We start from the raw sequence: 26,693 nt of genomic DNA on the forward strand, positions 1-26,693 counted from the left end.
ATTTACCCACTGCGGTCTACATTTTTGACATTTCCTCTGCTCTTTTGTCCGTTCTCTGTGGAGGAAAAAAAACAGTGTTTGTTGGGGCACCAGCCCTGACAGCACCCTCCTCTGTGGTTAGCAGACTAAACTATTGTCAAGACAACGCCTACACCCTCCGTGCTCCACAGAAGCCTTTCTGTAGCGGGACAGTGGCTTTTAACACAATGGCCAGATCGCTAAAATGCACAGTTAGGCCAGTGGGTTTTTCTTTCGTGTGGCTTGGGGGGAGGGGTGGGAGGGGCATCTTTATATTATTTGTATGCGGCCCGTCAGTCTTACTGTCAATAATTGATGTGAGAGGTTAACAGCCCTTTTTGGCCCGGACCAGCATGATGCCACCAGGGTGAGCAGCTGCAGAGACAGGTGTGTGTGTGTGTGTGTGTGTGTGTGTGTGAGCGTGTGCATGTCTGGTTCATGCGACGCCAGGCAGCCTGTAGGAAAATCTTTGGCGTTTTCAAATCTACATGTCAGTTGCCTGCGATGATGTGTGTTTGGGAAGCAGCCTCCCCAGTGTCCTCTGTAACCACGCGTCTGTATTCAGACCTGCGTTCATACATAAACATGGATATACGTACGCAGACCGACACAGGCTCTGCCACATACACACGGCTGCTTCTCTCTTTCACTGTCTCACTCTCTCTCTCTCTCACACACACACACACACACACACACACACACAGAGTCGGCAAGGATTCATATTCTGCCCTCATTCTGCCTGCATAAATAAGTAAAGCAGTATCAATGGGCGTGGGATGACTGGCTTTGGATGGCAGGGGTCCGATTGCACGATGGCTCTCGGTGTATTTAATGACGATCGCGTTTTTTTTGTCGCTCCAACCAGCCAATCGATTTAAATCTCTAGGCTGCACCGTTCGAGTCGAAAACGTTCTCCGCAGTGGCATGGCAACCCGGTACGCACACATCTTCCCCCTGGTTACTTCCTCACCCTTTGCGTTCTGTAATTCCTCCCGCTCAACATTCCTGCCTCCGCTCGTCTGTCTGTCACCATGTCCTCTGGGATTATCCCGTGCTTCTCTCACTCTCTCCCTGCCCTCCACGGCCCTCTCTCCGCTCCCACCCCCGCCCGACCTCGTCCCCTCACTTGCCTCTTTCATCCCGCCCGGGCATCGCCCCACCCCAATCTGCTCGATCACTAATTGACTCCTCAGCCTCTCCGCTTCCTAATTGACTCTTAATCAACGTTTTACATCATGTTTTGATATTGAAATTAGCCGTGGCAGCCGGGGTAGTGTGCAGGTCTTTCATTCCAGCCCTCAGCCTCCCATTTCCTTCCCCTCTCCCTTATTTGTGAGAGGTCGTTACATGATCGCGTCTCTATTAATCGCATATTTTCTATGTCTTTTCATCTTCAGACTTGCGGGAACAGTCTCATTGAAACAGGCGGGTACATGATGTTTATTGGAACCCGCTGTTGATGGTACATAACGCCAGCTCTAGATGTATTTCTGGGCTGTCCATGGTATATGACAAAATCAGTTTTTGCTCCACGCTCTGCCTGTGTCATTTCCAAACCTTTTGATGTTTTGGTCTTAATGGGCTTGAGGAGAGAGCCACTCAAGCTTATAACGAAAATCTTCTAAATTACCAAATTTACTACATTCCAAAATGCCAACTTTTTGCTGTGAAACTTTTGGCAGATCATGAAACAGAGATATTGCATGTAAGGAATAAATATTTAACCGTGACGACTTGGGGTTTCGATTTAGAAAACAGAACAACGTAGGGTCATGGACCGGTTACAGTACATCAAAACGAAGGTCTGTAGCTATAGACTCCATGTAGCCTTTGATACAGAATAAGAAAGAAATACTTTCAACTGGTTCTTTACATCCAAGTTGTCTAAAAGCAGTAAGAGTAGAGCACTGCTATAATACTGTCTTTCATAGCTAAACCTGATACTAAAAAACATGGCCTTCCTCTCTCAAGACCTTTGTCACAACTCATAGAAGGTCGTGTGGATGAAAGATAAAGAGGAGAACCTCAGCTGTCTGCTGGCCTAAATAGAGAATCTGTCACCACATTTGCTAGTTACCATCGTTTACATAACATTGCATCTCATTACATCATGTTGCAATAACTTCAGTGCTCTAAGTCCAGAATGACATTCAAACGCTGAAAGTGCTAAAGACCAATATCGGACGGTTCTAGTGCCACTTCGTTGAAAGAAGCGTATGGAGGTGGTGGTCTGAGAGACTGAAAACAGTGGAATGTCCACAGGCTACAGTTAATGCCCATTGTGGCCGGAATGGCAGTAATATGCTGTTGTCCAATGAGACTATAGGGATGGAGGGAGGGCAAAAGAAGCTAGCTGAATGATTCTTCAGGGAGAGGATATAAGAGGAGTAAAATCTGAACCAAAGGAGCTTTTAGGTGGGAGATGGTTGGTAGGGGAGTGTGGCTAGAGATTTATGTTTTCTTTCGGTCTCTGAAGGGGTTTATTTCCAGACAGGCATTATTTATCTGGACTGATGTTGCCATTAAAAGGGAGCATCAGTCACTAAAAGGGATGGGACGGTGCTTACCCAGTTGCCAGGAGCAACCTGGCAGTGTTTAGTGTGCCACTGCCCTCAGGCCCAGCTCAGGAAATGGGGTTGAGGGAATGCTAAGTGTTTGGTAGGTTAACCAGGTTGAATACGGGTTATTTACTTTGGGACAGTGTCACTGAGAGGTCCCTTACCTTAAATTCTGCAGGCGCCCCTCTCTCACACAGTGGGTCTGGAAATGTAAAGACTGCAGGTTAAGTGATACGGTCATTTTACCCAGTGTTCCAGACTGGGACCTAGAGGTAAAGATCTGTCTCAACAAGGTGACTCAGTCTCACACCAGGTCTACATGCACCTATTCAACCTACATCTCCATTTGCTTTTCTCACAGCATTTCCTCCCTTTCCTTGTCTGACTGGCTAGGCTAGCTCCAGCTATTGTAGCAGCTGTCATGTTTCCCCCAGGGCTGTTCTCTTTCCCTACAGGCACGCGGTTGAGTATATACGGTTACATGTGAGCATGCTCATGTGTCTCTCCCTGTTGTTAGTTGTCTGACACTTCAAGTGTTTGGGCCGGGGACGCCTTCAGGGTTGGTTTGACAATGTCATGGCTCATTAGCATAATTACTTTTCTGGGCTCATTGTAGCTGACATGGAGCAGTGACTTTGTAATGGGCACTGTTTGATTGGCCTTTCATTAAGTGGTGGTTATTTAAAGAGAGCAAGTTAAAATGAAGTGGCTGGATGTGGACCCAAACCGCAGATCTGTATTAGTATCTGGTCTTATGTCTGGAAGTAGGAGGCAGTTTTTCATCTACAACACATCATGATGACCTTATAAGAATGCTTCGGAGTGGGTGTAAAATGAAAGCTATGTCTGTGTTTTAGGGCACAGGGGGTGTAGAAACAATCTTCAGCTCTCCTGAATCCTTTTGACCTTGGGTCAACTTAACAGGATATTGGGAAATGGAGAGAATGGTGTTTAAAATTGTGTCAAAAAAATGAATATAGAGCCAGTAAATACCCAGTGTGAGTCTCACTTAGTGTCATGTTCTTATAACATATTCAATTATGTCCATACCCGTTTCCATGTCTCCTCATGAATATTTTTAATGACCAGTATACACCCACACCAGTCTGTTTTTCACTTAAGCCCACACAATGTTTAAAACAAATTACACAATTTGAAAGCAAAACTATTTCCGTCGTATTGTAAGTAGGTCATATTTAATAGAAATATGGAAATGCATAAAAACACTATTGTTTTAGACCCCTGCCAACTATTATCAACTCTTCTAGTTAGTTACATAGAAAATATTTTGTTCCAAACGAGTATTAGATCAGATTCAACTTGATTGTCATTGAATAAGTACAAGTACAGTGCAACGAAATGCAGTATTGCCTTGCGCCGGGAAACTTGGACTTGGACTAACTTTAGTTAGTCACAATTTCAGAGTAGTCCATCAACAGACAATCTTGTTTTATTGTGCTTACTAAAGTAGATTTTAGGGCCAGAATATTATCCAGGGTATGTACTAGCGTTAGGGCTAGGGTTAGTCATGCGTTGGACACAGGAAGCAAACTACAACAAAGCTCTGTCTCTCTTATAGCTTTCACTGTAATTCGGATGCTAGTTTTTTTCTTTTCGCTTACTGGGTTTTTGTGAACTTTTTTAGTGGATATTCCTCAAAGTAGTTGTTGAGCTACCTCAAAGAGTTGACTTGTTGTCTGAAATCAATGTTTCTGACTTTGATTACATATCTTAGTTACTGTGGAATTGCCCTTAGTAAGAGAAAGTGCCAAGGTTGTCCTCTTCCTTCAACTATTTCCAATGAAATGTACAGGGGTTGCGCTATGTGTCTAGAGTAGGTGACACTTCAGTGTACACAGCACATACCAAACATACCGCTGTAAAAATTATCTTCCGAGTATGTCGAAACACAGTCTCAGAAAAGCAGCCTAGTCAGTTGTACAAGCCACCTACTTTTCAACCAGCGTTGGGCCCTATGGACACATGATTCACAGGAATACAGTATGCAGCATGTTCATTCTTCCGTTGAAAGCAATCCATCTCATATGAATGTCAGCAGACTGACTCGTTTTGGGTTTTTCTGTCTTTCCCCGTTGTATACTGTACTGGACCTGTGGCCTGTTCTAATCCCTTCCCATCTACGACAACTTCTCTCCCTGTGGTAGTATTTCTTAATGGGTGCCTTATCATGATGTGTCTAAGGAGGTGTGTGTGTGTGTGTCGTGGGCACGATTGCCCCGGCCACCGCCCGTTCCAGGGGGCCTCGCTCGTCCGGTCCTGGCTTCAGCAGCTTTATCTGTAGCGCCTGTTCAAAAACCCATTCAGCGATTATGGGAGGAAATGTGTTTTTTTTTTATGTGGAAGACACTTTTTGATGGCAAGCAAGGACTTGTTAACTAAAATGGTTTATGGCTGTTATGTAGAAATGAAGGAGTCCTATTAATTTGGAGGAGCTGCGCCTAATGCAAGCTAATCTGACAGATGGTGGCTCATGGTGGAATACTGCTGTGATCTTGGAATGTCCTTTTCACTTATTTGGTAACTTAGACCTTGTCTTTCATAAATTCCCTTCTGCTTGAGAGATTTTGATGATCACATGAAGCTACAGGCTTAACAATGACAAAATGTTTTGTATCGTATTGCCCTGTTGACAGAGGCCCAGATGACATGTAATGGGTCATTTACCTTTCATTTTATTGCCCCCCCTCACACTATATCACAAGTACGGCATTAGTAAACCCCCCAGCACAAATGATAATTGGCAGACTTGTTCCCTGAAGCTCAGTTCACGTGTCGTAAACTCTCCAAGTAGTCGTTAAATAAAATATCTGTGTACCTTGACCCCTGACTCTTTTTGTCTAAAGGAATTAGAAAATTGGAATTGAGCAAGTGACGACAAGGAACCAACATAAACGCTGTACAACGTTGCTTGTTTCTTTGCGACGGTCTCATCTCTCCTGTGGGCGGCAGGTCAGTTTGGATCAGAAACACGGTGACAGGTTGGGTAAATGGCGGTCGTGTGAGCCTGCTGAGCCTGGCTACTTATTCCTCCCGGATCTTAGAATTCCTGACTAATCCCGCATCGGGGGAGGTGGAGAGCGGATTAAGCAATGGGAATGATCCTTCCAAAAAGCCTACTCCCGCTGCTTTTCCAAGCCCTCGCAATCAGATTCCCGGGGATTTAGACGGTGTCTCTCCGACCTCATTTCCATCCTCTTGGCTGGTCAGTCTTCAGAGTGCAACGGGAGGAATGCTCCACACCAAGACCCACTTTGCATGCATATTGGCGTCGCGCACGGTATTGAAGTAGGAAAATGTATGCAATCAATAGTCGCTCCGGACGAATGTTAATGTATTTTCTTTATGTGGACACTTGAACACACCCAATTCGTCTCGGTACAAAATGTTTGGAGAACACAAAAGCTGCGTGAGTGGATCCAGTCATTTATAATCCGCGGCAATGTAAACGACATTGCGTACATGCTCACATTGTGCTTTTCCAACTAGACACAATGTAACTGCAGTCAATGGAGAGGGCAGTCGGCGGGGATGGTGTGAGCCTTGGTTCTTTGAGGAAGCGGTGGCTGCGTGAAGTGCTGAGAGCCTTTCTACAGTAGCCGTGTTGGGGTGGAGGACATTGATTTGCCTGACGAGAGCACAATGAGAAGGTCGATAAACATCAGGCTGGGTTATCCAGTGCCTTGGCAGAGAGGAAATCACTTTGCCACATGAGGCATTCTCTGTTTCTCCCGCTAGTGGTTTCCAACCGTCCAGGGAGGGCGTGTACGGGTGGGCCGGCGTGAGGGTACTCGTTTGGCAGACCCATACATATCGTCCACGTCCCACGAACCCCACGAAAGCCCCGTCCTGGTCCCATCAATCTTAAGCCACTCAGCCAAGCCCGGACACGCCGGCCGCCTAATCTCCGTACGACACGCAGATCTGATTATTCTAGAAGCCTCTCGCCTGTGTCTGTGCAGGCCGAGCCGAGGCAGAGGGAAGCGGGGACGCCTTATCAGATCGAGCCCACGGAGGAGTGCCGCCCAGCTCACCCCTATTCACCCCTGTGGAGCGTGGCCATATCTTCATGACAGAGGTGCCAAGCGGGCGGACCCACTGACAGGCCTTTTGAAAGTGCCACAGGGGCAGATCCCCCGATCAGGTGGCTGCCGTGCCAGAAGCAGGTATTTAAAATGTAATAGGGGTGGCCCAGGCAGCGGCTGTAATAATATGTTTAACAGGGGTCATTTTAACGATCGCCCCACAAGTCTGGCAATGCCCTGTGGCGGATAAATGCTGTGTCATTATGACGTTTGTAGGAACGAACGGGAGGTCACGTGTAATTAGCGTTCTCTTGCTATTCAACCCAGGAGGTTTGAGATAGCTGAAGGGGGAGAAAACCACTCCGTTTTCATGATAGATTACTTCAGTGTGCATGAATTCCACAGCGTGTCATTGCCTCTGTAGAACGTATGACATGCAGCGTAGAATAACCATTTCTGGAACGTCCTGTGAGATTTCTGCATTGGGCCCAGGCCTCAGTTCCGCGGCCTTCGCTCTTGGTCGTCCGCGCAGCGGGTTTTTGCTTGTGCATCCTTTCGACGTTGCGTGTGTGTGAATTCGAGATCCTTAAAGATTAACGCTGGACGTGTCACTAGTCCGACAAGCTGTGAGAAGTTGCGTCGGGTGGGAACGTGTGAATTCCATGTATTCAGATGTCCGTAACAGACTGCGGAAATGGGAGGGAAGTGACACGTGTGCTGTGGCTGTCGTGGTGACGAAGGGCTGATCAGAGTGGATGACTTTGTTTTTAGTGGGTCTGTATGTTTTAATAGTCGTAAGCTCTATGCGTATGCATAGAGTATGTAAGGAAAACAACAAGAAGGAATCTGCAAGTTAAGAAGAAGAGGTAATAAATATGTGTATGTAATGTTATCAGGCAACATTATCTGGCATGAAGACAGGTGGTTGTATGGGTCAGTAGGGGTTAACTTGGCTGAGCAGTGTGCATTAACCGTTTCAATGGTCATAAAGCTTACATTATAAGAAGCCCATGCTAATGGAGCTTAGACCAAATTTCACCTCAGCTCTAAACAATGGCTGCTCAGAGCTTATTCAATTTAAACAGGGAGCTGTAGTGAAGCAAGATATGGGTCTTTTTTCAAGAAATATCTCCATCAGCTGTTGAATTGAACACAAAGAGGGTCTTTGACAACCTTTCCGCAACTCCAGTTTGTGATTATAGCTTTGCGATTACCAGGGCCATCTGTAGAGTCAAAGCCAAGCTGTTTTTACCACACTCGTTGCCTGACCAGAATGTAAGCTGGAACCAATCCTCCTGGAGGGGAGCACTTCTCCGTGTAAAAACACAGTTGAGCTTGCAGGCTCCTGATCCTCCAAAAGGAGTCACTAGACTACAGTTTGCCAAGGTTTGAAACCCCCCCCCCCCCCCGCCCCAACCTGGACAGCGAGGGTTGTGCCGCCTGTTTACTGGATGTTTTGATGACACGCGAGGTTATGTATGACACGCGAGGTTATGTATGACACGCGAGGTTATGTATGACACGCGAGGTTATGTATGACACGCGAGGTTATGTATGACACGCGAGGTTATGTATGACACGCGAGGTTATGTATGACACGCGAGGTTATGTATGACACGCGAGGTTATGTATGACTCGCGAGGTTATGTATGACTCGCGAGGTTATGTATGACTCGCGAGGTTATGTATGACTCGCGAGGTTATGTATGACACGCGATGCTGGAATACACTTGTTTTAATCCAGATGTGAGGAGAGCACTGTGTGTAATACAACGTTTTCTGCACATCTCCAAGAATGTAATCAACGTCAAAACGTCTCCAGGGTGGTTGTACTTCACCCCCCGAAGTTCAATGAATAGCATTTTACATGGAAAGGCCTTCAAGGTTCTCTCAATCCTTATCAGGAATCGCAACACGGAGCCTTAAGCGTTGTTATGAACGTTGTTCCACTTTTGTTGTTGTGTTGGATTGACTGGAGGTGCTCTTTAGGTAGGCTAGAGCTGATTAACAGGACAAAGAATGCTGCAACACAGGAAATGTCACAGTGTCCATGTGACGTGTGCTAGAGTGGAACGAGAGCCCAGTTGGCTTTCACTTCCCCTGGGGCCTGGGTGAATGCTACACATGGAAAGGCTGCTTTTTAACACTGCATTCCTCAGCTCTGAGCCGTGCGTGTGTGTGTGCGTGCGTGTTGTCTGTGTGTGTGCGTGTTGTCGTGCTCATTGGAAAGTTCTCAGATATAAGCAGATCTGCACAAAATGCTCTCTCTCTCCCTCACACACACACACTCACAGACAGACACATACACAAACACACGGACAGACATTTGCGTCAATGGCCTCTCACAGACTCCGACATATAAACAGGCTCTCAGTGTCAGTACCAGGAGGAGGAAGGGGCCTCACTTCAACCATAAATGAGTCAGTTCGAGTAAACAGCAGAGGAGCGGTTAGATCCTCGGTCAACCCGTGACCTCTGAACCCCCGGGTACCTCTCTCGTGGAGATGCGCCGGGGCTGCTGGATTTTTTTCACAAGAGTGAGTGGGAGAGGGGGCACAAAAAGCCATCCGCCCATAGCGAAAGCGAAGGCCTCCGTCTCGAATGGCGAAACGCAAAAAGAGCCGGGATTACTGGGGCTCAGCCCTGGACCAGGCATGGACCGGTGTGGCTACACTGTAGAGACGGCATTGGTGACAGGGCGGACGGGAGGCAAGGCACGCCGAGGATGGAGCGACATCAAGGTGAACAAGAGGGCAAACGCAGGAAGAGGGAGGAGGAAGAAATCAACGGAGAGAGGGGGAGAGGGGGAGAGGGAGGGAGGGAGAGAGAGAGGGAGGGAGAGCTGCGTGTTTGGAAGACACACCACTGGGAGATTAACTAAAGCCTAGGGATGTTGACAGCAGGAACGTATTGCCACATATCTCCCAATCTGTGTTTATGCACCCCCCCCCCCGCGGACACTGCTGACGCTGACACACACACACACGTGCACGCCTACTCACGTGCGCACTGTCTGAAAATTGTTTTTGCCCACTATCTTATTTCTGCTTGGTCTGGAGTCTCGACAGAGATAGACACGGAGAGCCGGGAGAGGACAGTGTTGATTGCAGGGTTGGTTCGGGTCAAGCAGGTAGGGGGTAACGTGTCCCGATCAGAAACCTATACTTTAGTTGAATGTTTACTTGTCTTTCACTTCTACATAGAGGTTTTCCTCAAATTGCCCTCCAAACCAAGACGGAGTCCATTGACTCAATATGTTCCGTTGAAACCAGAGGAAAGCAGTTTTGCTGTGTATCGAATCAAGTGTGGGATGAATGTTCAATTGAAACCAATTGCGCCCTTCAGGTGGTCACAACAGTACATTTCTTTCTTGGCAGAATCCACTACACTTCCTGAGTAATGGGTTCTGGAAACAACATCACTGCTCTCTTCCCATTATTAGAACTGAAGTGTGTTGTGGACCCGACGACTCACTGGGTTTGGACGCGGTGTTAGTGGAGAGGGCGGGTCATGGGACTAGATCTCAATAGAAGGTAGCATCATTTAGCACAAGTGTTTTGGAAGTATATGTTAAATGCTGTTTCAAAACGAATTTCTCTCTGCTTGGATCACTGAAACGCCCCAAAAAAACGCCACTACATTTTAAACTGTGAAAACAGCAACATGTATCGTCTCAGCAGCTAAGTTCATCAATGAAAGGTATTTTCCAAAGCCTTTTTTGTATGGGCAGTTACAGACACTGTACCCAGCCTAAAACCCCAAAGAGAAAGCAACAACAAGAAATGGATGCACAGTGTCTAGGAAAAACTCTGAGGGGTGGCCAGTCCTCTGTCTGTGCCCGGTGAAGATTATACGACCACATGGCCTGACCTTTTTGGTCGCGCCAATATTTCTGCATGTTCACACGGCCAGCGGGTCATTAAATGCAGGTGTGTTGTGTCGGGAGTCTACAGGCCGATTCATGATGATGTCGTGCTGTGAGGTCCTTGGCATTTCCCAGTTCTACGTATGGTTGTGATATAATGTCCTATTACACTGAGCTTCTCTGCAGTTGAGCCTCAGCCCATCTGTGCGGTGAACGCTACAGATAGTGGTGTGTGTGTGTGTGTGTGTGTGTGTGTCTGTGTGTGTGTGTGTGTGTGTGTGCACACCGGCAATGTGTGTGTTTATACAGGTGACAGCTGGGTGACAGAGAGAGGCTTTTTAGAAGGGTAATGGGATGCATCGGCAGGAGTTTGGGTAAATATCAACGCGTGGGTGTGAATATTCACAGTGGGCATACAATAAACACACACACACACAAAAAGGGCCACCACACCATATCAGTACAGAGACAGAGGCAGCTAGAAACCAAGACAGAGAGAGCTCCTACTTGAAAGGGCTGGCTCGTGGAGTGGACAGTGCATGTCAAAACATGGTTGTGTCGGAAAAGCCAAGTGGATGTTATGAGAAATGAACGCTGGGTCCAAACCTCCAGGCTACGACAAACGAGCCCTGTCACCGCCAGTGCAACACACACAGGCGATGTCAGTTGGGCAGCATCTTAATGGGGTTGCTAGGGGCAGGCCTTTTCTTAGAAACGGCTCGCACCTACTCTCGCGTCCAATTACAGCGCTCCAGGAACACCAAAGGAGCCAATTAGAACAGGCCTCAAACTCCTGAGGAGCCAATTTAAGGAGGGTGCCTATTATTCCGGTTTGTGTGGGTTGATGGTGGTTGTTTTGAACCCCTGCTGTACGGAGTGGCTGAACACGAGCAGCAGGACGAGAGGACCTGAGCATGTGGTCTCCAGGCTCTTTATGTTCCGGTCCTCGAATCACCTGTGGAAAACGTATCATAGTTTTACCGTTATTTCCCCCACACAGTTTATGTGCGGAGCTTGTTTAAAGGTACAAGACCAGTTTCTTGGATGCACATAATGGACACGATTCAATGCAGACGGTTATCTTGATCCTCGCGTCGGCGTGTAAATTGCCATTTGTTCAACATGCCGTTTAATGTAGAACTTGAGTGGCTTTTTTTCTGTAACGCCAATTAAGTATCATAATTGACGACGTTCTGAACGCATCCCTTTAAGGATCACCACCACAGCCTTACTGTTACTAAGGCTCGCTGATGCTACCAGACATACTCGCAGTGATAGTTTTCTCTTATCCCCTTTAAATCACTAGAGGCCATTCCTTCTGCTCTCTAAACTTTTAGACAGATTTATTTAAGCCTGATAAATGCTTAGCCCTTTACCAGGAAGTAGACCTAAATCTTTCATAGCATCATAATAGCCACTAGGGACTGGGGTGGAGGAGCTGGTCTCACTTAGACGCGGATCTACAGTCAGTTTAGAATTGGATCACTTTTTCCTTGAAACCAGTTTCTGGAAACTATTTGTTGATCCTAGATCTGTGGTCAAATTGTACGCAGCCGCTTAAAAAAAAAAGGGTTGTTTGTTTGTTACTGAATGTCCTGGAAGTTGTGTTCGCTAAGACGATGTGTCAACTGAGTCTATGTATTTTTAGCTCCCCTGATGACGGTGCCTTCTGTACATACAGCCATACCACCGAAACTGGCCAAGACAAAGGTCCTGTGTTATGGCCAAAACAAGCACTTAACCACAGCGCCTTCAAACCCAGGGGCACAACACCGCAAGAATTCCCAGGAACGCTTGCAAGACAGACTCAACAGACCAGGGTTTGTGGTTTCCTCGTGAACGGGAGTAAAGACAATGTTTGTACATTTTCCGGGAAACCTATCCAAGCCCATGTCTTAAGCGGACGTGTTGTCATTTCTGTAATAAAAATAAAATACAAAAAAACAGCCACAACAAAAAAACTATTTCATGTTGAAGTTATAGCCAATTCAACTGCCAATAGCAATCACTCCTAGCAACACAGAGAGCTGCTCAACCTCACTGGTGGGTCTTCACTTAGTTCTGCCTGGCTGCTCTGGTGCTTTGTTTCTTGCCCTAACACCCCCTCCCCGTCCTCATCCCTCTCTTCTCCACCGTTCTCTTTCTGCATCCATCCATCTCTCCATCCTTCTTCCGCTCCCTTTATCTCTCACTGTCTCTCCCTCTCCCTTTTGTTTGGCCTCTTCCCCTGCTCTCTTCTCTTCTTTTTCGTGGTCCTTGTTCATGCTCTCCTCCTTTTGTCCACCCCCCCTCTTTTCTCATCTGCGGGGCCGATGACAACAGAGGGTGAGGCTTGGCTTTGTTTTTGTCACATCACAATTTGCCTCATAATTGGGGTTAACAGCTCGGTCCTGTTTTGACATCTTGTTCAGGCCCTAATAGTTGAATTGGCAGTCTTGGCTACAGTGGTAGAAAAACTGTTAGCTTGTAGGTTTGTCTGTGTCATTTTGAGTCTTTTGGGTCACTATGAGGGAGGTGTGTGTGTGGGTGTGTGTGTGTAGGTGGGGGGTGTGTGTGTGTGAATGTGTGGATTGGTGTGTGTGTGTGTGTGTGTGTGTGTTTGTGTGGGTGTATGTGTGGGTGTATGTGTGTGTGTGTGGTGGGGGAGTACAATTTTGAACCCCAGAGCACTGAGATGGGCACTCGCTACACAACTTTAACATTCCGTACATTTCTCATTTTGCTTTTCTCCGGAAAACTCCAATCCTCCCTTCTGAACACAACGCTTCAAAGGCTGATTAGATTCAAAGCATATCCAGAATGTATTTTGATCTAAATCGAAACATTCGAATTGAAAAGGAATGGGTCAAGGCCAGTGGCGGCCAGCTTTTTTCTCCACTTTATCTTACCGAAGTCTTGTTTCCTAGAAGGAGGCCGTGTTTCCTAGAAGGAGGCCGTGTTTCCTAGAAGGAGGCCGTGTTTCCTAGAAGGAGGCCGTGTTTCCTAGAAGGAGGCCGTCTTAGTGCTCTGTAGTTAGATGGAGAACACACAGTTGTAGTTAGATGGAGAACACACAGTTGTAGTTAGATGGAGAACACCAAGTGGTTGAATCAGTTCTTGGTCGGACCCTGAGTTCAAACTTTACAAATTTCCCTTTGTGCATGTGTGTTACCCAACACCTGCCTTGTTCATTCGTGTCTGCATGCTCCCAACCGCTGCTGTGGCATAGGGTCGCAACACGAGCGCGAGCGCGAGCGCACAGCCCACAAACCCTTTACTGCTCGTCCACATGCACTTTGGTAATCTGTCTCACAAAGTCGAGTGTAATCTTTCCAATCCCTAGTCTCTGTTTGTTATCAGGTGGTAAGCCATTGTGATTACCAAGCCACGGCAGGAGCGGAACCGGAGTGGACAGAATAAGCACATCTCACAGTCATCTCATCTCCGTCTCGTCATCTCTGTGTGTAATCCGTGAACGGCGTCTCCTCGAATTAAATTGCACCGACCGTCAGTCCGGGGTTGACCCCTGTGCCGCTCCGTGACCACAGCTGTGTATGAAAACAGGCTTTATTGACGCTGGCATATTGTGGAGCTGCGTATATCGCATGTCTTTTCTGCCTGTTGTCCTGTTCAGAGGGCAGAGGGTGACTGCATTACAAGGAGTCGGTTTGTGTTCAACACGTCGGTGGGTTAAAATTGACGAACTAGCTTCACCCCTTAAATAACCCTAAACCAGTGCTGTTTAAAGACAACCCCCAAAAGATCTGGCTGGTTCATGGGAGGTTAAACTGAACCAATCCATGACCCTGCTGTCCTTCACTGTACTACAGTCGTAATCCCATCAGTGATTTAGCCAATCAGCTCCTTGTATTCCTCTTACTGAAGGTAGCTGAGCCCAACGGCAGGTTGTGGTAGTGGTTTTGTTCAAGGGGTGAATGTGTGTGTGTGTGTCTCCCCGCATCAATCCGGTATGGTTGGCAGAAGTCGCATCGATCGTTGGGCTCAGTGTGCAGTGATGACTCTGATTTTTATTACACCCTGTTAAAGCCCTGGTCCCTTAGCAGCACCTGTTACCAAGGGCAACCAGCAAATGGCTTCCAGAAGGACTGACAAGCAGCAACTCGATGGCGCACACACACACACGCGCATGCACGCACACACACGCACACATGCACGCACGAACGAACAAACACAAAAACACCCGTTAGACATTCTCTCCCCATCTGAATCTTGTCCACTAAATCTCAGCAAGGGGTTGTGTCATTAGAACTGTCTAGTGGAGGGTAGTTCTATCGGTCCCAGGTTGATGTAGAGCTCCGGGCTGTAGTTTGTGACTCATTGGGGATTTTTATGGTTAGCCTACAAGGATGAACTGTGGAACCAATGTCTTCTGTGACTTGGAACAGAGTGGAAATGACTCCAGTCTGTAATATGTCAAATGGTGAGGCCAGGTCTGTTGGGGGTGACAGCAGGAAGTGAATAATTAATTGCCGTGCTTGCCTCGTAACAGGAAGTGAGGTCACTCCCATTGATCACAAGTGGCAGTTCCAACCCAACTGTCAGCCTGTCGGAGGGAGATGGATGAGAAGTGACCGAACGAAAGACAAGGGACAGAACGGGAAGAGATAAGGAACAACATAGGGAAATAAATTGGGGAATGAACACCAAAAGGGTGAGAGAGAGAGAGAGAGACACCGGGATGAGACGAGAAGACAGTCTGGTAACTCCAATAGATATGGAGGGACGGGGGGGCTGGGGGAAAAGGGATGGGCGTTTGGAGGGAAGACACTGAGTGAAAATGAAAAGAGGGGAGGACGGAAGGAAACAGAGGTTTTCATTAAGTCAAAGGAGGTGGAGTGGAGTCAATGAATCATGGCCTAACGAGGATGAGGCACATTACTACCCAGGGTTGCCACGGGGACGGATTTAGCAAATTGACTCGGTTAAGGCAGGCCAGGATACTCGTTAGAACTCATTTATCATCGGCCACATAACCATGTTGACTTGCGCTCCGGCCCTGCGTTGTAGAGGAGCCATCTTGGTTCTTGAGGGACACCTTGACAGGAATGAAGAGATTCAAAAAGATGAATCGGAAACCTTCCCCCTTGGAACCAGCTACTCAGAACAAGGTGGAGATGTACTCATACATCTGAACATCCGATGAATACACCTGCTTTCACAGAAACATTGCCCTGGCTTTGAATGGTCTGACGGACTCCATAGTTTCTGTACAGGCGTGCCTGGTGAAAATGTGAACCCAGCACTGAGCCATAGCATTTAAAAAGGGGTAATTAAGGAGACAAACAAAAACGAATTGAACAAACACACTGCCGTTACACAAGCTGGTATGACCTGGATAGTTGTATTTCGTCAACTGAAGAAAAATGGAGCGTGGCTCAGCTTGTTTAATGTTGCCTGAGTCTAGCCAAAGAGATGCTGTCTATGTCAGGCTTAAAAATCCAAGATCAGATTAACTCTCTAAACTCTCTGTGGTGGCTTTGCAGCAAAGTATGTGCAAGCGCACAAACACTGACAGCCACACAAACACACACACAAAAAAACACAAACACACACTTCATCCACGGCATCAGCCGATTGTATAGGGAGTGTAAGTCTGGAGCCTCCTTTCTCAGAACATTGTATGTAGATTGTCTGCTCCTTCAGCTAATCCTGGCTTCACATTTCTCCTTTGCTTATCGTCGTATCATATTATATTATTGTCTCTGGCTGTCTTCATTTCACTGAGTCAACCTTCCCTTCCATCCCCACGTCCACTCTTCAACCCCCACTGCATCGCCTTTCATATTTCTTGTCCTCCGTTTCCATTTTCCGTCCTCTCGCATCAACTCATTTTGTCCTGCTCTCGTTCCTTTCCTCCTGCTTGCTTCGTTTATTGGTCTCGGTTCACGGTTCAATCCAGACTGATTCACTCTGGACAAGTTGGCCTTCACACGCGCACCCTTTTTAGACAACCGCGATATCAGATTGATGTCCCATTGTGGATGATTTTCCATCGCTTTGCCTAAAGGGAAAACTGGGACTCGACATGAAAAATGACTTCATTACCAAAACGTTCCGCCTTTGAGGACAGGCAGTATGTCCAATGTTTGGAAGGGCTGCCGATGTGGCCACGCAATCTGCATTGATCTCTGTCCTAGCATGCCATTGTTTTCCCCCAAAGTCAAACTGCTCTCAATAAATCCCCTAAATACATCAATGGAGTAATTCATTGAGCAAAGAAAAAACGAAGCCATTGAAAAACCAACTCTGGACTACAGCCCAGATTCAGCCCAACATCCTATTCATCCAGTAATCAAACAACCAGAGAGACAACTTGTTTAAGCACGCTTCACACACTCAATTAAGTTTTTCCAATACAAATGACCCCACAGTGATGGAGGGGAAAGAACGTTCCAGGGGTTTTCTGACATGATGTACTGAAACCCATTGGCTGTGTAGAAAGATCATAAAAAGAACACCAGTGTTATCATTCAAAGTAAATGGAGGCATTTCTAAACGAAAGTGGCAGTGGAACAAAAATGGGTAGTTTGACTGAAAGAAAGTGATGGATGTAGAGCAACAGAACAGCAACACCTGGGCTGGTAGCGGAATATAAGACGACGTGTATTATAAATCCTGACTCAGACGGAGGGAAGTCGAGGTGACGGGCAGATTGAGAATGGAAAAGGCAGCAGACGGTGAAATGGGAGAAGCGCCAAAACAATGGCAGATCAAATCAGGATAAAACCCTCCGAAACATTGTTTTGTCAGAGAAAGTACAAGATAAAAAGCGAGTGACAGGATAATACAGGCGTATGATGGATCCTGACAATAGAGCCATTACAGGGCCTGAGGACTTAGAGACGGTCCATTCGGCCGTTATCCGGCCTCCCATTGGGCAAGTGGTCTGTGGTTAGCCGTTGCTAGCGGGTTGCCACGGTAGCAGGTTTGTGTTCCGAGCTCACCCCGTGTCCCTCTCTAGTGAGATTAGATTAGAGGACAGGAGCCAGTCTCCTGTGGGGGCTCACCCACATTAGTCTTGTTCAATTAGAACTGGAACGAGGTTTTCCTTTAAAACAATATTCAGATTAGTGAATGTTATTCAACAAATAGAAGTTCCCCTAAATTGACATTTTGTTTACTTGGTATGCTGGGGGGGGGGGGTTATTTTTAGTGTCATTATGCTTTTGTTTAAACGTATTATCCTGAATTGAAACAATAGCCAGGCTGTTGCTCGCCTCTGTTTGTAGCTGAGGGATGGGCCTAGAGAAATGGATGCACTCACAGAACAAGCATTCTAGTTGTAACCGTGCTTTGAGGCGATACAGTGTTTGTTTACATTTATATTATTTACAAACATTCAGTCAAACACATTTACAGTTTGGATCCTGAATGGGTACGACTATTGAAATGAGCTCATTTCAAAGTATTGGAATAAACAAGTTTCCAGTTTGGATTGAATGAATGAATGAATGAATGAATGAGTGTGAAAATTGAACAGAGTTCAGAGGGCGTTTGTGGTGAACACAGCAAGAAAAATGATTACATTTTCTCTACTCCAAACCGTTTTCAGTGATAACCACCAAATTACATCCCTAAAGTATCGGTAGGCATGTACTGTAATTAGCAATTGTTATTCTTATTCCATGTTCTTTATTTGAAGATGGTGCCACACCACCTGTATTCAATCCAATCTTTCAACCTATAGGGGGCCATGCTGAGGTCACCAATGAGGTCGCGTCTCCATGACGCCCCAAACAGATGTCTTTGTTGATGTCTTCTGGTTATCTGTTGATCAGGATGTTTGTATGCTGATTACATTAGGAGGCCCTCCCTGTCCCACTGTCTCCCTAACCCCGATCACAAGGCCTGGATTAGACCGTCACAGGGGTGGTGCCAAGGTTACACTGGGGCATTTGGCTGTGTTTGAAAAGTTGGGCTTTCCCATCTGAACGTTCCATTGTTCTTGTCGCCACAGGACTTTGCTGAGGACCGGTCTGCGGGGGTCCATCCCCCACCTCCCTCCCCTAGCTGTTCTTCCCCCCGCTTCCTGCGAAGTCCGACGGCCTTGACTGATTGGATGCCGCATCTTCCCGTCTCGGCGGACTCAAGACTTGTAAGTGCAAACGAGTTTCTCCGGTATAGCGGGGCGAGGCTTGATTCCTTTCAGGGCTCAGCGGAGCCGTGTGTAACGGCAGGGACGACGCCAGGGTGCACCGTGGCCGATTTAATTTGATCCACGTCCCGACTTTTGTTCTTGGCCCGGCGGTTTTGATTTCATAATGCACTTCGCTCGATCAGCAAAGTCCCGAGGCCAACGTATTGTAATCCCCCCGACAGCAATGGCGATCACAACCTTGATGCAGTTACTGGCACAATATCTAAAGTGGCAGCGCTTGTATACGCTCCGAAGACATATGCTTAGCCTCATCCGTTGTGCGCGGCCATAACGATATTACTCTGATCTCCCTGAATGTTGGCACCTGACCAGGAAGCAACCGCTCCGCGATGCTCGACGGCTCACGCCAACGTCAGCGGTAACTTTCCCCTTCGACCTTCATGATGCCCTGTTGAGTAACTAGATGGCCGTGGTTAGCTTGCGGCTGTGTGAAGGTTCTTGTCCCTGCCAGACAGATGTCGTGTTCTTTTTTTTGTCTTTTTTTTTTTTTGTCCTCTTATCAGCCATGTTGGCAGAATCCTTTGTGTGGGATTGAATGGGGCTGTGTCTCTGGCTGGTGTGCTGAGGCTGGCTTCATACAGGTAAGGTTACTTAAGAATTGAGGTGTAAAGGGACACGGTCCCGGCCAACAGAGCTGTTTGTCCTGAGCCAGACTGACTGGTTTTAGTCTGTTTTTACATGGGGTGAGACACATCGCGAAGATGTATAATTTACACACAAACACGTACATCAGTCCATCTTTGAGTGGCCATCTAGAATGGAAAATGACTGGGTTCATGCAACAAATATTCTTCAAATCAAATCGCACAGAATCTTTTCAATTGTTTCTGTATCATAGCGCCGATCATGTGTCTAAAGAGGTATTGAATCGCCTGGAAAGGGAAAGTAATAGGGAATCACTATTGTTTAAACGGAGGATATTGATTCATACTGACGCGAAGCCTGTATACAATATCCACTTTTGTGCGTCTTCATTGTGGTGTTTGATTATGGGGGTTTCCTTTGTACTCTCCGAGGTTGTCAATCAAGAAGTGTACTCCATGCCTCCTCCGCTATAGAGAGTCAGGTGGGTTCGGAGTCGGCTTAGCGGCAAAGAAAGGTGACACAAATCAACGCTCTTCCTCACCTCCTGACCACCTCCTCCCCCTGGCCGCGATCAATGAGGCAGGCTGGGGAAACCATGGGAACTGTCACCGTCTGGCCTCCTTCCATCTCGGAGAGGAGGAGACGGTCACAGAGTCTTAGCACATCGATCGCCAGGTGACAGGGCAACCGTCGGGCTTAATGACAAAATACTCACAAAGCTGCTGCCGCTGTGTCGGCCGGGCACGTAGCGTTAAATGGAATTTGTTTGCGTGTTTCTTCCAATATCCCAAGGGCAGTGTACCATCCGTCCTCACATACTGTTCTTGTTCACGTCGGCTTTGTAATATCCCAGGAGGCCGTTTGAGAGCAGCCCTGTCCTGCGTCCAGTTTTCCATCTGGAGAGTGTAACCAGAGTGGATCATTTCAAAATATCTCTTTCCGCGACGGTACGAGTGCCCATGTTTGGCGTGTCCTTGACAGTTGCCTGAGACGCCACTGCCGCTCGCGAAAATCGGCCAAGGACCCTGCGACTTCCTCTAAAAGACCATCGCTTTGCTTACTGCTCTTAAAGTGACGCTTTATTGATTTGTAAATGAACACCGGCACCACATGTTCACCTCCTCTTGAAGACAGGCCAACGCTGAAGGTTAGAAGACAAAAGCTCTGTCAATACCACTGAAGTTGCCAGGGCATAGAAACAGTAAACGCCATTTATATCAAAAGACAAAGCAAAGAGAGGGAAAAGTCAAAGGGTGAGGATGAATGCCTATTGCCAGACGCCTCCAAACTGTAATCTTCCAGTGCTCTATCGTTTGCTGCATGTTTCAGTCAGATTCATTACATTGTGGTTGTTTAAGGGATGCTAACATGATGGGTGTTGGACAGAACACAGTAATTTGTTACCAATCATCTGAACACAATCATTTGTTACCTTTACCAATCAGAGCATCAAAGCTTATATTTTTTGTAAAAATTTATATAAAATGTGTTTTGGCTCTCAAACCAATGTCAACAAAATCAATCCATCGGTTTGGCATAGCAATTATCTAGTGTGAGGAAGTTGGGCTCACCTGGCAAGCGGAGACTGTGTGCAGAGAGAAAGCAACAGAACAATGTGAAAATGAGATGCTGACATAACTGGGTAGGAGCGGGTAAGAGGGTTACAAAGGCAGGTTCTACACCACAGCCATGGGTGAATGTAGCAGTCACATTGCGACTGCTGTCGTGGCGCACGACAAGATCACATCTCCGGCTATCGACGGCGGTGATAACGGCCACTTAGCTGTCACACTATGGCACCCAGGGCACTCCCATAATGCACCCTGACACGAAACGGCACTGGAGGTCGGAGTATCGATTCCGTAGTAGCTGGGAGAGGGTAACCGCGAAAACCTTGCTCTGGGATGTCTTCACCACAGGCATGACATGACCTGTTTCTCAAAGTGCCACGGAGGAGGGACTCTGGGTCTCAGATTGCGTCACCAATCTTAACACGCGGTCACACAAAACGCTTACAACCGTACGGCCTGCTCGGACGTGGCCATGTACACCGACTCGCCATTTTCACAGAATCTGAAACATGGAAGAAGCATGGAACACCAGTCATTGTGAAGTTAAAGCCTGACAGGCCCGGTTGTTAGTTGGCCGGGCCCATCGGGAGAGCAGAGCCCAGAAAGGAAAGCACTTCGGTGGTTTTAAGTCCTTTCTCCTGGCAGTCGCTCCCATGTCACACTGTTGCCTTCAGCTCGCCCCAATTATCGCTGTGTCAGCCGGTCAAGGCGGGTGTTGGGGACATTAATGACTGGTCTTTTATTAGAAGGAAGGCAACAGCCCCTGTCCCTGTGGGCTCCCAGGCGCATGCTGCCAAACCGTGAAAGAGACTGGGGAATGCAGGAAGGTGTCGGGAAATAGAGGAATCACACGGCCTATTCAAGACTGCTTGCTGGGTGCCACTGTGGATGATCAATGCGGCTAATAACTGTCCTGGGATCAGAAGACCGGGTTGCATAACGGGACGTTCTGCGACATGCATGCCATAACTGGCTGTTCGGAAGTGCAGCGCGATCAAACCAAGTGGACCAAAGCAGCAGGCGGTAGGAGAAGACGAGGTAGGAGGGGACAAGGCAAAGTGAGCGACACGGAGGGAGTGCGAAACGACAGAGGTACGGCTAAAAAGACAAGTGTCTGACTTCAAGAGACATATGAGGAATGATCAAAATGTACAAGAATGAAAGAATGATTAAGGAAGATAAAGAATCAGAAGGCCATTGGGAGAGGTGGAAAGATGGAGGAGAGTAGGGAAGGGAAGAGAGTCTCATCCAGGCCTGCTTTTCATCTCTGATGAGTGAGGGCCTATTTTAAACTCCTTCATCCCTTTAATCATTCCTCTGAGATCTGACGTTCATCTTTCGCCTCATTCTGCAGCAGCCATTGCTCGTTGTTCCCGCGTCCTTATTTTTCATCAAGAGTCTTTCTCTCGAGCAGCTGAATGAGTCTCTCCCTATGTTTTGTAAGACTGCAGTGGCTTGGTTGAGATTCAAAAAACAGTCACCCCTTTTATTTCCAAAGCAGATGTGATTCTTATCTGCAAGAAGATCTGAAAATGATTCATCTGAATCAGAGTCACTTGATCGTTTCTTGAGCCCGGCACTGTTTTTCTCTGTTTCTCTCGCTCCATGTCTCGCTTCCTGTCTCGCTTCCTGTCTCGCTCCATGTCTCGCTCCCTGTCTCGCTCCCTGTCTCGCTCCCCGTCTCTGTTTCTCCCCTGTCTCTATGCTGTTATGCTCTTACAGTTGCATGGAAGCCTCACTAGAGTTATGCCTCTAACTGAGCCCTCTGGAGGGAGTCTGGCACAGGCTTCAAACATATTAAAGCATATAATGCAATAAGCTCTGTACCCCCCCAGCTTCGCTCCTTCAGGCAACATTCGCTCTTTGTTTCCGCCAGCCATTCGTCTGACGCAGCCCCTCTCCCGGCACCAGAGTGGTTCTGCTCCGCGACCTCAGCCAATCGCCTGGGGAAATTCCACGGCCGGTGGTCGAGGCGAGACGGGCACAGAAATAGAGTTTGGGAAAGGCGACGTTAAGACCGCAGCGTGTTTCTACGAAGCCCCGAAGAGATGGCTTATGTTACGCCTCCTCTGTCCCCTCCAGCCCGCTGCTGCAACAGCTAGGCGCTCCATGTGGAGACATTATGCATAGAAGTCTGGGTAATAGTGTTACGTTGGTCAAATTGGACGCACGCGCAAACACACACACACACACACACACACACACACACAGACAACGGACCCCCCCCCCACCCCTCATGAGCGATGCCTCTGCGGCTCTGTACTGCACACAGAGTAATGAGAACTTCAGGTCTGTGGAGCACAGTGCATTTATCACACGCTCACGCTTAATGGTTCCTCCGCCAAGGCTTAGCGCCGTGGCTGCTAGCAGCACGCTACAAACAGGACTGTTTGTCTATACAGCGTCAGAGAGAGTGCGTGCGTGTGTGTGTGTGGTGTGGTTTAAGTCGTGTTTGAGACTGGGAGTCTCGTTGTTGATCAGCACTCATTCTCTCCTCTGTAGTCTCTCTTCAATGGACTTGTCTTTCTTTCTGTCTTTATTTCATCCCTATCCATGCCTCCATGTTTCTCTCTCTTTGTCCTCTCTGTGGCTTTTCCCTGGGAGAGAAGGCTCTTCTGGTGTTTGTCCTTCAGCGTGACACCAGGCACAGGCACTGAAAGATGGATGCTGGATTAGCTGTCATGATGAAAGCTTATCCCAGTTTTTCTCTCACGGTCCAGTGCTGTGTTTCAAGGCATTCGCTATTTTAAAGTGAACACATTTACACTCTCTCTCGCTCTCGCTCTGTCTCTTTCTGTCTGTCTGTCTCTCTCGGCCTGTCCTTCTCTCTCTCGCTCTCAGTCTGTCTCTTGGTCTGTCTCTCTGTCACTCTCCGTCTCTCTCTCTCTCCAACCGTCTCTCTCTCCATCTTTCTCTACGTCCATATCTCTCTCTTTATCTCTCCCCATCTCTCTCTCTCCGTCTGTCTCTCTCTCTCCATCGGTCTCTCTCTCTCCATCTGTCTCTCTCTCCATCTGTCTTTCTCTCTCCATCTCTCTCTCTCTCTCTCCGTTTGTCTCCCTGTGTGTCTGTTCCTCTTTTTAGATTCTCTCCTATTCTTTCCCATTATCACTCTCTGTAGCAGCCGATCATGCAAGGTGAATTTCTCAGTCGTATGTAAGACAACCAAACTGATTTGTCGTATGTAGTCTGTACTGAAGACGATCTGAGTTAAGAACAGTCAACTCATCTTCTGTACATTTTCTACCTGGTTTCCCTCTCTCCTAATGTCGCTTGGTGATGAACAGTCTCTGCCTTGCCATGCGTTTAGGTAAACAACATGCCTTGTCAGTCAGTGCACTGTAATGTATCTAAGCCTTAGGGTGCCACAATGTAAGAGCAGACACAATGATGAAGTATTTAATCACAGTGGCGAGTGCCAGGGAGTGAGCAGCCGAGGCCATGGCATTTTACACAGCCTTGCGTCGGATTGAAAATGTCGGGCTGGGAAGGTGTATAGATGGATCCAATTGATTCAGAAGCTCTGAATTTACATCGGCTGCAGCAAAATGGAAAACTGCTTGTACATATTGATCAGTTGTTTGTGTCAGGCTGATTTGGGTTGTGACGCGGTGAGTTTCGCGATGTTCTTATTGCTACCCAACCATCTTCTATCTGTCTCAACTCCCCAAGATCTGACAATATACATTTAAACCTACGTACAACTATCTAAATTTTAACTATTTTGAAATATACTACTTTTTATTCGCATTTTTGTAAGAAAGTGTCTCAATTTATTTATTTCATATTATTTTAGTTAAATGTTAATCAAGCACATATGTTTCATTAAATGCATCAAATCAATGTATTCAGATCATTTTAAGGATATTTCTGCAATATTAATTTACCACTTCTGTTTTTAGCCTGGAAGAAAAGTAACTTGGCCTGCACAGGATTTCAATGGCGCCTTTGGAATTCCCTAAAGCTTTTTGAAATACATTACTACAGACTCAGCAATGGATGGTCTTTGATTCTACCCCCCCGTCCCTCCTCCGCATTCTCTGTTAGATCAATGGCACAGATCTTGCCAGTGATTATATCAGGTTGTTTCTTTATTGTTAAATGGCAACAAGTTAATATTCATCATTTGAAAAGTGTTTTATAGGCTTTCCTCGATTTCCTGTTCTTTGTACTGTCTACAATTAATGCAAAACTTGGATTTATTCATATTTCTCTGTGACAGAACAGGAAAATACTTCTGTTTCTCAGAATCCATCCGTTGTTAAGTGAAATTCAACAAACAATGGTGGGCGGAGAAAGAGAGACCGAAACAATGTACTCTTCCATTGCTCTGTTTGTTTGAGCTTTAAGCAAAAACAGGTACAGATATTTGGATGGAAGGAGAGAGCGAGAGTGGTAGAGATCGAGAGAAAGACCCTGTACGAACACAATAAAGAGACCCTTTGGGGATAAGAGAAGGGGGGACATAACTAGGAAACAATGTGTGCGGGCACGACAAGCCAGAGCCTTGAAATTATGTTTAAACAGTCCCGTCTGGATTTTGCGCTTTCTGGCATGTGCCATAGAGTCAACACTGATGCCCTGAGAGAATCACTGGTCCTGCTCTTTAAAGGACCTCTTACTGATCCCTGAGGGCCGGCTGACCGGGCTCCAGCCCTTTGTGGGAGGGAAATTGAGAAATGAGCAGCACAAAAGCAGCCAGCGCCCACCAAAGCCGCTGACCGCTAGGATATTCCCAGGTTGAGCCTAGGTTCCATGACTGATCGGGTTTCTGCCACCGAAGCAGATACTGGGCTTTCTGTTGGGTGGGTGGCGACTGGCGAGGAGGAGATTGGCAGCTGACTTGCATAGCGAAGAGCAGGACATTTCCCAGGGGTCATCAGAGACTGAGAAAGAGCAGTAAAAGACACAGAAATGACTCACACACTCCCACACACAGAACTAAACACTAAAAGGCTACACACACATACCAAATACACAGACACATTTTAAAAGGCAAAAATTGCATCAGCTCACACATACAGTGGCTTTCATATGTATTCACCCCTTGGACTTTTGAACATTTGTGTGTTACAACATGTTTTGACACCTTTGACAGCATTTACTCTAAGTCTCTACCAGCTTCGCACATTGGGACACAGAAACTTCTGTCAGTTTTTCAGTGCGAAATTGCTCTAGCTCTGTCATGTTGGTTGGAGACCTTTGATGAACATCAATTTTCGACTCTTTCCACTTATATTGTCAACTAGATTGAGGTCTAGCCTTTGACTGGGCCATTCCAGGACACTGACTGTTTTATTTTTTTGAAGCCACTCCAGTGTGGCTTTTGCTGTATGCTTGGGGTCATTGTCGTCCTGGAAGATGAATTTTCTAGGTCTTTTTCAGACTTAAGTAGGTTTTCTACCAGGATTTCTCTGTCCTATGCTGCATCCATATTGTCCTGTCTTAGCAAGGTTTGCAGGCCCTGACGCAGAAAAATATCCCCACAGCATGATGCTGCCATCACCATGCTTCACAGTAGGGATGGTGTTCTCAGCATGATGTGCAGTGTTAGGCTTGTGTTTAGTATTCAGGCCAAAAAGCTTAATAGCTTACAATCTTATTCCACTTGGTCAGTCAGCCACAACTAGCATAGATTTCAAATGAGTTGTTTAGCCACTTTCCCGGTAAGGCTACTTTTATGAAACACCCAGGCTATTGCTGCATTATGCAGTGTGTCTGCCAGCTCAGCCATGGAAGCCTTACACCTATAAAGTTTCCTTGACTAGTGCCCTCCATTTTGGGATCCTCTAGACCGGATGGCCTGCTCTAGACAGATTCACAGCCATATTCTGTCCGTTTCTCGGTAATGGACATTAATGTGCTTTGTGGGATATTTAATGCCTTGAAAATGTT

At 46.9% G+C, this 26,693-nt stretch overlaps 1 protein-coding gene across 4 annotated transcripts in view; it reads left to right on the forward strand.

Annotated features, from left to right (window-relative positions):
* LOC105006790 (semaphorin-6D) overlaps positions 1–26,693 on the forward strand; it is a 94,480-nt gene that overhangs the window by 28,967 nt on the left and 38,820 nt on the right. For 3 of the 4 annotated variants that reach the window (XM_010865469.4, XM_020050332.3, XM_010865470.4), the window contains one exon: positions 18,442–18,579. The exons of the other annotated variant lie outside the window; for it this stretch is intronic. The gene's annotated coding sequence lies outside the window, so the exon portion shown is untranslated. The remainder of the gene's footprint in view (positions 1–18,441; positions 18,580–26,693) is intronic. 4 annotated transcript variants of the gene reach the window in all.

The sequence above is a fragment of the Esox lucius genome, chromosome 10 (assembly GCF_011004845.1).
Source record: "Esox lucius isolate fEsoLuc1 chromosome 10, fEsoLuc1.pri, whole genome shotgun sequence".
Lineage (NCBI taxonomy): Eukaryota > Metazoa > Chordata > Actinopteri > Esociformes > Esocidae > Esox > Esox lucius.